Source organism: Schistocerca serialis, chromosome 8 (genome assembly GCF_023864345.2).
Source record: "Schistocerca serialis cubense isolate TAMUIC-IGC-003099 chromosome 8, iqSchSeri2.2, whole genome shotgun sequence".
Taxonomy (NCBI): domain Eukaryota; kingdom Metazoa; phylum Arthropoda; class Insecta; order Orthoptera; family Acrididae; genus Schistocerca; species Schistocerca serialis.
In genome coordinates this window covers 498115680-498128934 of record NC_064645.1, presented here as the reverse complement: position 1 = coordinate 498128934, position 13255 = coordinate 498115680, and the positions used below count along the sequence as shown (strand labels likewise).

Here is a 13255-nt window from a genome sequence, read left to right as displayed (position 1 = left end):
GTTTTAATCTGCCAGGAAGTTTCATATCAGCGCACACTCCCCTGCAGAGTGAAAATCTCATTCTGGAAACATCCCCCAGGCTGTGGCTCAGCCATGTCTCCGCTATATCCTTTCTTTCAGGAGTGCTAGTTCTGCAAGGTTCGCAGAAGAGCTTCTGTGAAGTTTGGAAGGTAGGAGACGAGATACTGGCAAAAGTAAAGCTGTGAGTACCGGGCGTGAGTCGTGCTTGGGTAGCTCAGTTGGTAGAGCACTTGCCCGCGAAAGGCAAAGGTCCCGAGTTCGAGTCTCGGTCGAGCACACAGTTTTAATCTGCCAGGAAGTTTCAGAAGCTACTTCTGTTCGGTTTGAGGAAACCGAACGAAGAACACGTTTGGCGACGCTGTCTCTGGCAGGCTGCTTGAATTTGCGCGCGTGACGACCTCCATTGCCTAACTTCATTGCTGAATAACTCGGAAACAATTATTTCTCAGTGCACCTCCCCTGCAATACCGCAGACTTGTTTCTGACCACCCTATATCCTCATGGCGGTATCCCGCAAAACAGCCGATACCTCCGCTGTTTATGCCTGGTTTTCAGGCGTCAGGCCATGACATAATGCCCCTATATCAGCACATTATGGTTCAAATGGCTCTGAGCACTATGGGACTTAACATCGGAGGTCATCAGTCACCTAGAGCGTAGAACTACTTAAATCTAACTAACATAAGGACATCACACTCATCCACGCCCGAGGCAGGATTCGAACCTGTGACCGTAGCGGTCACGCGGTTCCAGACTGAAGCGCCTAGAACCGATCGGCCACTCCGGCCGGCTCAGCACATTACCCGTATCGTGATCTGTATCGTTGCAAGAATGATACCTGATACGTCCCTGTTCCGTTTATATACGAGGGGACTTCAAAAAATAGTTATACATTATTACGGCAGGATAAGCAACATTTATTTAACGGTGCACTGCAGTTCAAAGTAATCGAGATACACGACACAGTTTTACAACACAGTCACCAAGCCTCCATAAACGCCGGTCGGAACGTTCTACCAATCGTCCAATTCTTCGAAGGTAGAAATCAACTCCTCGGTCACAGTGCCATTCGAGAAATGATGTGTGAACGTACTCACCGGTGGAAAGTCTCTTTCGCCCCCAGATGTTCTTCCAGCTTACTGAAAATAATGGCAGTACAGTGTCGTATGTGATCGATGGCCTTACTTAGCGATCAGCATCTCCCAAATGTGTGCGGGCTTGGTGAAATTGTTGCCACCATTCCACTACTGCTGGTCGCCACATAGCATTTGGTCCACATACGGCCAGAATTTCGCAGTGAAACTGCGTGCAATTTAGACCCTGCACGAAACGCAGATAGCCACCCTTATTTTGCAGTGTCGTTAGTGTGGTCGACTCGCGTAACTTACTTTCTGAAGTCCCTAAGTTATTTCCTTAGTCCTTTGTGGTCCAAAAATCTGTACTGCCTTACGAAAAACTTTTGTTTGTACAATTCCATTACAAACGATATACATAGGGTGTTAAAAAGAGCCGGCCGGTGTGGCCACGCGGTTAAAGGCGCTACAGTCTGGAACCGCGCGACCGCTACGGTCGCAGGTTCGAATCCTGCCTCGGGCATGGATGTGTGTGATGTCCTTAGGTTAGTTAGGTTTAAGTAGTTCTAAGTTCTAGGGGACTGATGACCTTAGACGTTAAGACCCATAGTGCTCAGAGCCATTTGAACCATTTTTTGTTAAAAAAAATGACGAATACATTCTTAGGGATGGCAGTACTCATCGAAGCAAGAATAATAACTCCAATAACATGGGTGCGGAAACGCATACGTTCCGAGATAAACAAGTGTTCATACACGGAAGCACCAAAGGAACTGGTATAGGCACGTGTATACAAATACAGACATACGTAAACAGGCAGAATACGGCGCCGCGATCTGCAACGCCTATATAGGACAAGAAGTCTGGCGCAGTTGCTAGATATGTTACTGCTGCTACAATGGCAGGTTATCAAGATTTAAATGAGTTTGAATTTGGTGTTATAGTCGGCGCACGAGCGATGAGACGCAGCATCCCCGAGGTAGCGATGAAGTGGGGATATTCCAGTACGACCATTTCACGAGTGTACCGTGGACATCAGGAACCCGGTAAAACATCAAATCTCCGACATCGCTGCGACCGGAAAAAGATCCTGCAACAACGGGACTAACGACGGCTGCAGATTTCAGCGTGCGAACCATTCAACGAAACATCATCGATAAGGCCTTTCGGAGCGCATGGCCCACTCGTGTCTGATGACTGCACGACACAAAGCCTTACGCCTCGCCTGGGGTCGTCGACACTGACATTGGACTGTTGATGACTGGAAACATGTTGCCTGGTCGGACGAGTCTCGTTTCATATTGTATCGAGCGGGTTGACGTTTACTGGTATGGAGACAACCTTATGATTCCATGGACCCTGCCCGCCGGAAGGGAGCTGTTCAAGCTGGTGGATGCTTTGTAATGGTGTGGGGCGTAGGCAATTGGAGTGATATGGAACCCCTGATGCGTCTATATGCGACTCTGACAGATGTCAGAGCATCCTGTCTTATCACGTGAATCCATTCATGTCCATTGTGCACTCCGATGATCCAACAGGACAATGCGACACCCTGCTCGTTCAGAATTGCTTCAGTGTGGCTCCAGGAATACTCTTCTGAGTTTCAACAGTTCCGCTGGCCATCAAACTCCCCAGACATGAACATTATCGAGCATATCTGGGATTCCTTGCAACGTGCTGTTCAAAACTAAAATATTAGTCTACTTTTAAAACACACAAACTTTTGGTAACTTTCCAGAGTTAAACCAACTTGAAAGATAATGTAACGGATGTCACAATATAAAGACTGGCCAGAAACAGTCTGAAAAGCTTGTAAGGGTGTTACAGGTCATGTTGTACTGAGAAAGAATTTTTAAAAGAAAAAAATCGATACGTTGTGCCGTTTACGAGTTAATTACCAATGAAGTTAGGCAATCAAGCAGTTGCGTGCGCAGATTGAAGTAGCCCTTCAGTCAGTTGTCATGGCGTAGATGATAGCACACGAGACTGCTCAGCCTTTGGTTCGTGTTCGATTCTTACTACCGCCCCATGTCCAGTTTTTGCATCGCTCTCTTGTTCGGTTTTATGAAACCAAACGAAGAACACGTTTGCGACACGGTCTCTGGTGGGCCGCAACAATTTGCGAGCGCAGTAGCCTGATTCAATGCTTATTAACTCGGAAATCGCTTGACAGTTGTGTCTCAGCACAACCTATCTTGCAACACTGTTACAAGCTTTTCAGACTGTTTCTGACCACATCCATATAGTCTCTTGACTGTACCTAACACGAGAACACTCTGTGCAATAAAATATTTTTGTTGCCTTGCCGCTTAAACTCAGCGCCCATGCCGGCAGCGAGTTGCATTTCTAGACAGCAGGAGGTAGAATAAGGCTGTTTTGTACAATACCCACTGAGCCCCTCGTGAGAGATTGCATCAAAGATGGTTTCACTGTGTAATCAGGTGAGTCAAAACTTTTAAAGTGTCACGTGCCCGCAGTGCCAGCGGGTGGCATTCAAATTCGCGTTGGACAGTGGTCATCATGTTTTGGTTCATCAAAAATGGCTCTGAGTACTATTGGACTTAACTACTGTGGTCATCAGTCCCCTAGAACTTAGAACTACTTAAACCTAACCAACCTAAGGACATCACACACATCCATGCCCGAGGCAGGATTCGAACCTGCGACTGTAGCAGTCGCGCGGTTCCGGACTGCGCGCCTAGAACCGCGAGACCACCGCGGCCGGCTTTGGTTCATCAGTGCATGTCGCTGTGTCTGCATATGTCAGAAAGTGCAACAAGGTTTGCAGTGCACAGAGCATGAAATGGAGAAATGGAGTTGCAGCTTGTCAAGGGCAGTGCGGCGGTGGATGCGGAGGGGGGGGGGGGGGGGGGGGGGGTATATGGACGAATGTCCATAACGATAGCGCGACGCAGCGGAGCGCGACTGCAGGTGAGCGGTCCCACAAAGCACGGACGGTAAAGGCCGGGTCCGCCCCCCCCCCCCCCCCCCCCCCCACGCACGCACACACACGCAGGCGGGCTGGGTGCCTAGGGCCGCAGCACACCGCTCACCGCTCATACGCTGCCAATTTCTCGCTCGACTGACCAGCCGCAGCGCTGGCTGCCTAACGAGCAGTTTATCAGCCCGGGGCTCGAGCAACAGCCGCGTCCAGTGGGACGGCACTACACGCTGCCCCATTTGATGCAATGCTGACGTGCACCGCTACTGGCCGTGCACCACTGGTAATTCGTTGCAGAGCAATAGTATGTGCTTCTCGAACAGACCACCCAACTCGAATTACTCGGCCTCTTTAAACTCAGCACCACCTTCCACGTTGCCCTTTGCCCCCTTGGAATGGTGACCTGCACACCCAGCATCTGCGCCATCCTCTCACCCTACTCCCTTGCCCATGCATCGCCACATCACGCTTTTTTCTTTAGAGGCAGTTAATGTTTGTCTAATGCTATTTTGTCTAAAACTGACATAGTGAGACCGTGGCTGTGTACAATTAATGTAGGAAGATTCTTACAAAGAAGAAGACAGCAACCAGCCACTATTAATACTGCTATTTATTTAAGTAAAAGCGCCGTAACCGGTTTAGAACTGACAAGTTCATCATCAGACGGCTGTCCACATGATTTGCAAGATACACTTTACATAATCGTCAGTTTTCGATTTTTATTCTTCCACTGTGGCGAAATATTCTTGCTGTGTTGGTGCCCTGCGGTAGAAAACAGTGTTAGAAGCGCCCTATATGAACATAACTAACCTCCAAACGATGAAATAAAAAGTAAGTAAATATGTGAGGTTAAGTCGTTATGGTACTTACATCGAAAATTCCGCACGATTTAGTTGCGAAGTTGAAGGATTGTATTTTTCAAATATTACAAAATATATACAGCACTTATATAACTGCACGTCACCGTATTGTGCAAAGCACCACACACACACACACACACACACACACACACACACACATACATACCAAAAAGTATTTGCTAAAGCTGACACAAAGATTGCAGATTTACAAATACAAGAGACAAATACAGAGACGCTCTCTCTCAGAGATATTACAATATACAGATAGCTTTGATTACACAGTGTGACTGTTTTTAAAGAATGGACATAATATAATGAAAATTAAAACACAAAGACAAACCTTACATTATGAGCACATTATGTTAATATAATTGTTACTGTCATCTTATTCATTTTATCTCATCTCTATGTTGCTCCCTGTATATATCACAGTATTTAGGGCCTACACAATACCATATAAGTAGCATTCACACGAGCTGGTTACTACATCTGTCAACTTCATCTGTAATATTAATAATATGGCACACAGAAATTTTGAATCAAGTATAGTTGCAATAAAGTGTGACTAAGCAGGCAGTTATATTTTGGTGCAAATCAGTGAAAAAGAAGTTCTTTTATTATAATATACACATTTCCTTAATTTGACAGTGCATATTTTTCCCAAAGAATCAAGGTAGCATTAAAAGTATTTATTTTACAAAGAACAAACGTTACTTGTGTGCATACCATATTCAGTGGCCATTAATTACAAATAAATTGGGAAAATGTGGTGGCCAGTTGTATGAATGTTACATATATGGTATTGTGTAAATACAATGCCTTAAACAGGCAACAACATATACGTGAGATACATGAATAATGTGACAGTAGTAATTATATTAATGTATTATGGCACACCACTTTTATTTTTAAATCAATTTTACAGTTTCAGTGATGTGTGACTGAGCAGTCAGCCATATTATGATGTAATACTTTGTTTGGATTATTGATTACATGTTGTTTTTAAAAGGAGTAGGATTTATTTATGTTTTAAACTGGATAATAGGTGAGTGAAATTTTGTGGAAAGGTTGCCTTGGCTAGCTCTGTCTGTTCATTGAGAATATGATGTGGTGATATGCTTTAATGTGTATATATTTCTATCTCTTCAAGCAGATGTATGAGTCTACATTTCTATGCTTGATCCAATATTTGGATGTGGTCTTCAGTGTTGTTTACATCATGTTTACTAAGAGTTGTGTGCATTGAAAATGCAGATTTTGAAGGATTGTTCAAATGTATAGCATCTAAATGTTCTTTGAATCGAATCTCAAAGTTTCTGCCAGTCTGTCCAATATAGAAGGAGGGGGGGGGGCAATTTTAGCATCTGAGTTTATATATATTTGATCTTTTGTATGGTGGGGGGTTGTTATTCTTTATGTTAAGAATGGTTAGCTGCTGAGTTTATGGTTTGTGTGGAAGCTTATATTTATGTTTGTGTTTTTGAAAAGATTACCTATTTTATAGGATATGCTCCCTACAAAAGGAAATGAGACATATTTTCTGCTGCTTTCTACACTCTTTTGTGTTGACTGCATAGATATCTGGTGTGGGGCTTTGTTGTTTGCTGTGATAATTTATCAATCATGTGAAGGTTATATCCATTGTTTAGAGCTATGATATTGGTTTCTTTATGTTGTTCAACTGGATCCAGTGGAATTTTATCACAGCAAACAACAAACCCCCACACCAGATATCTATGCAGTCAACACAAAAGTTTGTAGAAAGCAGCAGAACTTTATACTGTGAAATCAAAGCAATCTGTATATTACAACGTCTCTGAGAGAGAAGGTCTCTGAGACTGTTGTATTTGTAAATCTGTAATCTATGTGTCAACTTCACATGTGTGTGTGTGTGTGTGTGTGTGTGTGTGTGTGTGTGTGTGTGTGTGTGTGTGTGCGCGCGCTGCTTTGCACAATATGGTGACGTGCAACTTATATATGTGCTGCATATATTTTGGAATATTTGACAAATACAATCCTGCAACTTCGCAACCAAATCTCGCGGAATTTTCGATGTAAGTACCATAACCACTTAACCTCACATATTTATAAACTTCATCTACGTACTTCGTTATGACCATTATTGATGTTAAGATTGTCGTTGTTTCATTTCTGAACTTCTCATTACTTCCGTCTGTCTTCGATTTACTCTCAGTTCATATTCTGTACTCATTAGACTGTTCATTCGGTCCAACAGACCCTATATTTCTTCTTCACTTTCACTGAGGATAGCAATGTCATCAGCGAATCTTATCTCTGATATCCTTTCACCTTGAATTTTAATCCTGCTACTGAACCTTTCTTCATTGCTTCTTCGATTGATAGCTTCAACAGTAGGATCGAATAACGGCACCCATGTCCTGCATCCTTTTCAAAATTGGACTACATTCTGGGTTTTCTACTCTTATTGTTCCATCTTGGTTCTAGTACATGTTGTATATTGCCCGCTTTTCCCTATAGCGTAGCCCTATTTTTCTCAGAGTTTCGAACATCTCACACCATTTTACATCGTCTTCCAGGTAGACAATTCCTATGGGCGTGTCTTTATTTTTCCTGAGTCTTGCTTTTATTAGCAGGCCCAAAGTCAGAATTGCCTCTCTGGTGTACTTTACCTTTTGCGTGTACATGCTACAGAGCAGGCGTAACAGTGAGCACGCAGCGCTAGAGAAAGTACTATTGGGGACTGCCTCCCTACTACTCGACTCTGTAGCGTCCCCAGCCATTTTAACCTAAGCGGAAGGGAGCAACATGGTGCGCTGCTGTCAGCAGGAAGTGCCTGAGCTGCGACTGTGGCCAACTCCAGTCTCTGGCAGAGAGAGCTGCAGAAACCATTACAGAGTTCTGTGCGTAACGAAAGGGCCGGTAATTATTCTGAGCCACCCAGGCTCACAGCGCCGCACTGGGTCGGCTCGGTTTGTTCTCGGCGCGTCTGACTGCCGGCTACGCCTCCTGCGCCCAAACGCACTGGTGCGAGTCGCCAGCTCAGCCACACGACGAAGCGTTCACGTTTATCGTTCACATGTCATACATCCGGAACTAGGGCCAGTACGCACTGTGAAAGACTTCCGTGCACTCGTCAGAGATTAGGATATGACCGTGTAAGAGGTCCATGAATAACGAATTTTTTGCTAGCGCACTCGAGCAAATGTAATTTCCATGGATTGCTCACTCGCTGCCTGCGATATGTAAGCTATAAGAGAATCTCAGACCAGAGAGCAGTGTTGACTGCAGTAGGAACTGCGTAGCAGTAGGAGTAAGTTGTAGCTAGCAGTAGGGTGTATCGAGTTCGCTGGGCCGATCGTGGGACCGATGGCGGTGCCTGAGCTACAGTATGTAGTATAAGGTAAAAGCATATGTACTATTGTTATATCAAGTCCCACGTAAATGTTTTTTTTAAATATCTTAATAATAATCTTTCTTATAAAAATTAACTTTTGACAGTCATTCATCTCAATTTAAAGAATTTGCTAATTTCTCCAATCCATGGTCATCCCGATTACTGTAAAGAAAAATCAGTTGTTTCTTTTTATACGTGACAAATCTATCGGCCAGCATTGCACTGGGCTGTGTCACAAAAATTTGTTATAGGAGCAGATATACGTATACGCGTTATCCGGCGACCTTATTGAGTAAAGAATTTTTAATTTATTCAGTATGATCTTTCAGGGCAATGACGCAGCACTGCTGACGTCCAAAATTTACCAGTTTAAATTCACAGTCAATTATTGAAAGGTTATATATGAGCCACAATTTTAATGAGAGCTTAGTCACATTTTTATTATTGGTAGGTTATGAAATTTCTCTGTTGGTAGGTTATACTAAATGTGAATGTTATACATAATTATTTTTTCTGTGACGAGATTAACACTAAATGTGAATAGTCTACCCTCCCAGCAGAAAATAATTCCGGAACTTCCCAACAGTAAAAATATAATTATTTATATCATTCACATCCAGCGTAACCTCCCAATAGTTAAATAATACAATTATATTATTCACATTTAGTGTTAACTTCGCCACAGTAAAAATAATTATATATAACATTCACATTTAGTATAACCTACCAACAGAAAAATTTCGTAAACTACCAATAATAAAAATGTGACTAAGCTCTCATTAAAATTGTGGTTCATATATAACCTTTCAATAATTGACTGTGAATTTAAACTGGTAAATTTTGGACGTCAGCAGTGCTGCGTCATTGCCCTGAAAGATCATACTGAATAAATTAAAAATTCTTTACTCAATAAGGTCGCCGGATAACGCGTATACGTATATCTGCTCCTATAACAAATTTTTGTGACACAGCCCAGTGCAATGCTGGCCGATAGATTTGTCACGTATAAAAAGAAACAACTGATTTTCTTTACAGTAATCGGGATGACCATGGATTGGAGAAATTAGTAAATTCTTTAAATTGAGATGAATGACTGTCAAAAGTTAATTTTTATAAGATAGATTATTATTAAGATATTTAAAAAAAACATTTACGTGGGACTTGATATAACAATAGTACATATGCGCGAGGCTGCTTTTACCTTATACTACATAGCTCAGGCACCGCCATCGGTCCCCACGATCGGCCCAGCGAACTCGGTACACCAGACTGCTAGCTACAACTTACTCCTACTGCTACACAGTTCCTACTGCAGCCAACACTGCTCTCTGGTCTGAGATTCTCTTATAGCTTACATATCGCAGGCAGCGTGTGAGCAATCCATGGAAATTACATTTGCTCGAGTGCGTTAGCAAAAAATTCCTTAGTCATGGACCTCTTACAACCGTTCGAACTATTGTACATACTGATTAATTTCTTTGAGATTTGGGTCGTTAGCGAAAAAAAGCACTAAGACAAAAAAGGACACACCACAAAGAAAATACCCAAATGGCATGAACATGCGTATTTGTGATGTACGGGTACAGACAAACAAATAATTGGAAGTTCAAAAAGATTGGATGATATATTCAAGACAAAGAGCTTCATGAATTGCACAGGTGAATAATGAATTGGTCCAGTTCTCGCCCTTATGCAAGGAGTTATTCAGTTTGGCATTCATTGACAGAGTTTTTGGATGTCCTCCTGAGGGATATCGTGCCAAACTCTGTCCAACTGGAGCGTTAGAATCCTGAAATTGGTTAGAGCGCCTCCAAACGATCTCAATCGGGAAGATGTCTAGCGACCTTGTTGGCCAACTGCCCATAATCCTCCAAACGTTCTCAATCGGGGAGATATCCGGCGACCTTCTTGCCCAAGTAGGCTTTGGCAAGCTCGAAGCCAAGCAGTAGAAACTCTCGACCTGTGTGGGCGGACATTATCTTGCTGAAATCTAAGCCCAAGACGGCTTCCCATGAAGAGCAACAAAACGGGGAGTAGAGTATCGTCGAGGTACCGTTGGACTTTAAAAGCGCCACGGATGACAACCGAAGGGGTCCTGCTACGACAAGAAATGGAGTGACAACTCCTGGCTGGCGGGCCGTATGGCAGGCGACAGTTAGGTGTCGGGGAACCTTCAGACACGTCTTCGGCCTCGCATCTCATTGACAGGAGTAGAATTGTCTTTAGTGGTAAGTCCCGCTGCGAACTAAGCCTCTATGACCAACGAATACGTGTCTGCAGACGCCCTAGACAGCGGTGTGATACCGACCTGCGGCCCGACAACCATGAGTGTCTGGGTGCCGTTTTTTTTTTTTTTTTTTTTCGTAGCATGACCCCTTTGGTTGCGTCGACGGCACCCTTGCAGCACAGCCGTACGGCATTCTAAGACCCTTTTCGTTGACCTTCAAGGGGCAAGTCACCCTGGTCTCATATTCCAGCAAGATAATGCCCGCACGCACACGCGGGAATTTCCACTGCTTGTCTTCGTGTTGGCCAGCGAGGTCGTCGAGTCTCTCCGCAATTGTGAAAGTTGGGAGCATTACGGGCAGGGCCCTCCATCCGAGATTTTCGTGATTTAAAGTGCCAATTGAATAGAATTTTGTACCATATCCGTCAGGAGAATATCCAACAACTGTCAATCAAGGCCAAGCCGAACAGATGCTTGCATAAGGGCCAGAGATGGACCAACGCCTTATTGACCTGCTCAAAGTGTGAAGCTCTGTCTCTTGAATAAATCATTCAGTTTTTTCTGGAATTGCATTCATTTGTTTGTCCGTACATGCACATCACATCTACCGATTTCCACCCCATTCGGATAATTTCTTTCGTGGTGGATCTTTTCTTTCTTTTTTATTTTTTTTTGTAGGATGTATTAGAAACGACATAATCACTCTTTTGAAGGGTACTTAAGCACAGTCAATATTTGACAACGGCTCCGCAGAACCAGTTCAACGAATCTCGTGTATGTTCTATAGAGAAAGTTAAGACCAGTTTCCTTTTAATGTTTACTTGACATCTAACGACCAGCTGTGTTATCTGACATTAGCGTGACGTATCTTATGCTGACAAATTTTGCCCAGTGTGCTTGTTGTTTATGCAAGCCACATACTAAAAGTTCTAAATTTGAAGAAAAAAATTGAAACAAAGAAAATTTTGTCTCGTGTAACAATAAAACCCGTTAATACGTGTGATACATTTTTGGCTGCCTGCAGTACCAGTATCTTGGTTCGTCGAATCTGACTGTCATTCTCTGTTATTTTCATTGTATAGAACAAAACCAGTGAGAGAAGCAATACCATCTGATTGCTTTACAATAAGTATTTCACTTATTTTCAATAGCTGTTTCTTCGTGGACCAGCATCAGTGTTTCTATTGTAAAAGGAACTTAATTTGCCTGGATTCAATTGCGAATCCAGAAAACTGTTGAACGGCAGTGCTGTTTAAAATAGGAATATATTCTAAATCTACTCAGATATCGTTAAAAGTTTCGAATGGTGTTATTTCTATTCTATAATAGTTGAAGTTCTTGTACAAGTACTAAATTTTACTACTAACCGCCTTGCGCAATCTTACCACCATGATTACATCTCGATGTATAGCATCTACGTGCTTACCTGTCATGAAATCCTTTCTTACCTCTTCTTCTTCTTCAGCAGCAGCATCTTCTTGCCACCTTAAGAAGTTCCATTTGTCGAGGAATCTGGGGAAGCGCGCTACCACCATCAGTTTTTGCGACGTAAATTTAACGTCACTTTCTTCCTTTTAAGGAAATTATACTGTTTCCTCATAGCCAACTAACGACTGCTTTTTTTTCTATTACAGTGGTATATCACAGGCAATTCCTCAAAGAACAGATTTATTCTTTGTACACTACTGGCCATTAAAATTGCTACACCAAGAAGGACTGCAGATGATAAATGGGTATTCATTGGACAAATATATTATACTAGAACTGACATGTGATTACATTTTCACGCAATTTGGGAGCATAAATCCTCAGAAAACAGTACCCAGAACAACAACCTGTGGCCGTAATAACGGCCTTGATACGCCTGGGCATTGAGTCAAACAGAGTTTGGATGGCGTGTACAGGTACAGCTGCCCATGCAGCTTCAACACGATACCACAGTTCATTAAGAGTAGTGATTGGCGTATTGTGACGAGCCAGTTGCTCGGTCACCATTGACCAGACGTTTTCAATTGGTGAGAGATCTGGAGAATGTGCTGGCCAGGACAGCAGTCGAACATTTTCTGTATTCAGGAATGCCTGTACGGGACCTGCAACATGCGGTCGTGCATTATCCTGCTGAAATGTAGGGTTTCTCAGGGATCGAATGAAGGGTAGAGCCACAGGTCATAACACATCTGAAATGTAACGTCCACTGTCCAAAGTGCCGTCAATGCGAACAAGAGGTGACCGAGACGTGTAACCAATGGCGCCCCATACCATCACGCCGGGTGATGACGAATACACGCTTCCAGTGTGCGTTCACCGCGATTTCGCCAAACACGGATGCGACCATCATGATGCTGTAAACAGAACCTGGATTCATCCGAAAAAATGACGTTTTGCCATTCGTGCACCCAGGTTCGTCGTTGAGTACACCATCGCAGGCGCTCCTGTCTGTGATACAGCGTCAAGGGTAACAGCAGCCGTGGTCTCCGAGCTGATAGTCCATGCTCCTGCAAACGTCGTCGAACTGTTCGTGCAGATGGTTGTTGTCTTGCAGACGTCCCCATCTGTTGACTCAGGGATCGAGACGTGGCTGCACGATCCGTTACAGCCATGCCGATAAGATGCCTGTCATCTCGACTGCTGGTGATACGAGGCCGTTGGGATCCAGCCAGGCGTTCCGTATTACCCTCCTGAACCCACCGATTCCATATTCTGCTAACAGTCATTTGATCTCGACCAATGCGAGCAACAATGTCGCGATTCGTTAAA

At 43.5% G+C, this 13255-nt stretch overlaps 1 non-coding gene across 1 annotated transcript; it reads left to right on the top strand.

The window, feature by feature from the left end:
• The first annotated feature begins 224 nt into the window (after positions 1-224).
• Positions 225-297, top strand: Trnas-cga (transfer RNA serine (anticodon CGA)). The gene has a single exon. It is a non-coding gene; the product is annotated as a tRNA-Ser (tRNA).
• The last annotated feature ends 12958 nt before the right edge of the window (positions 298-13255 follow it).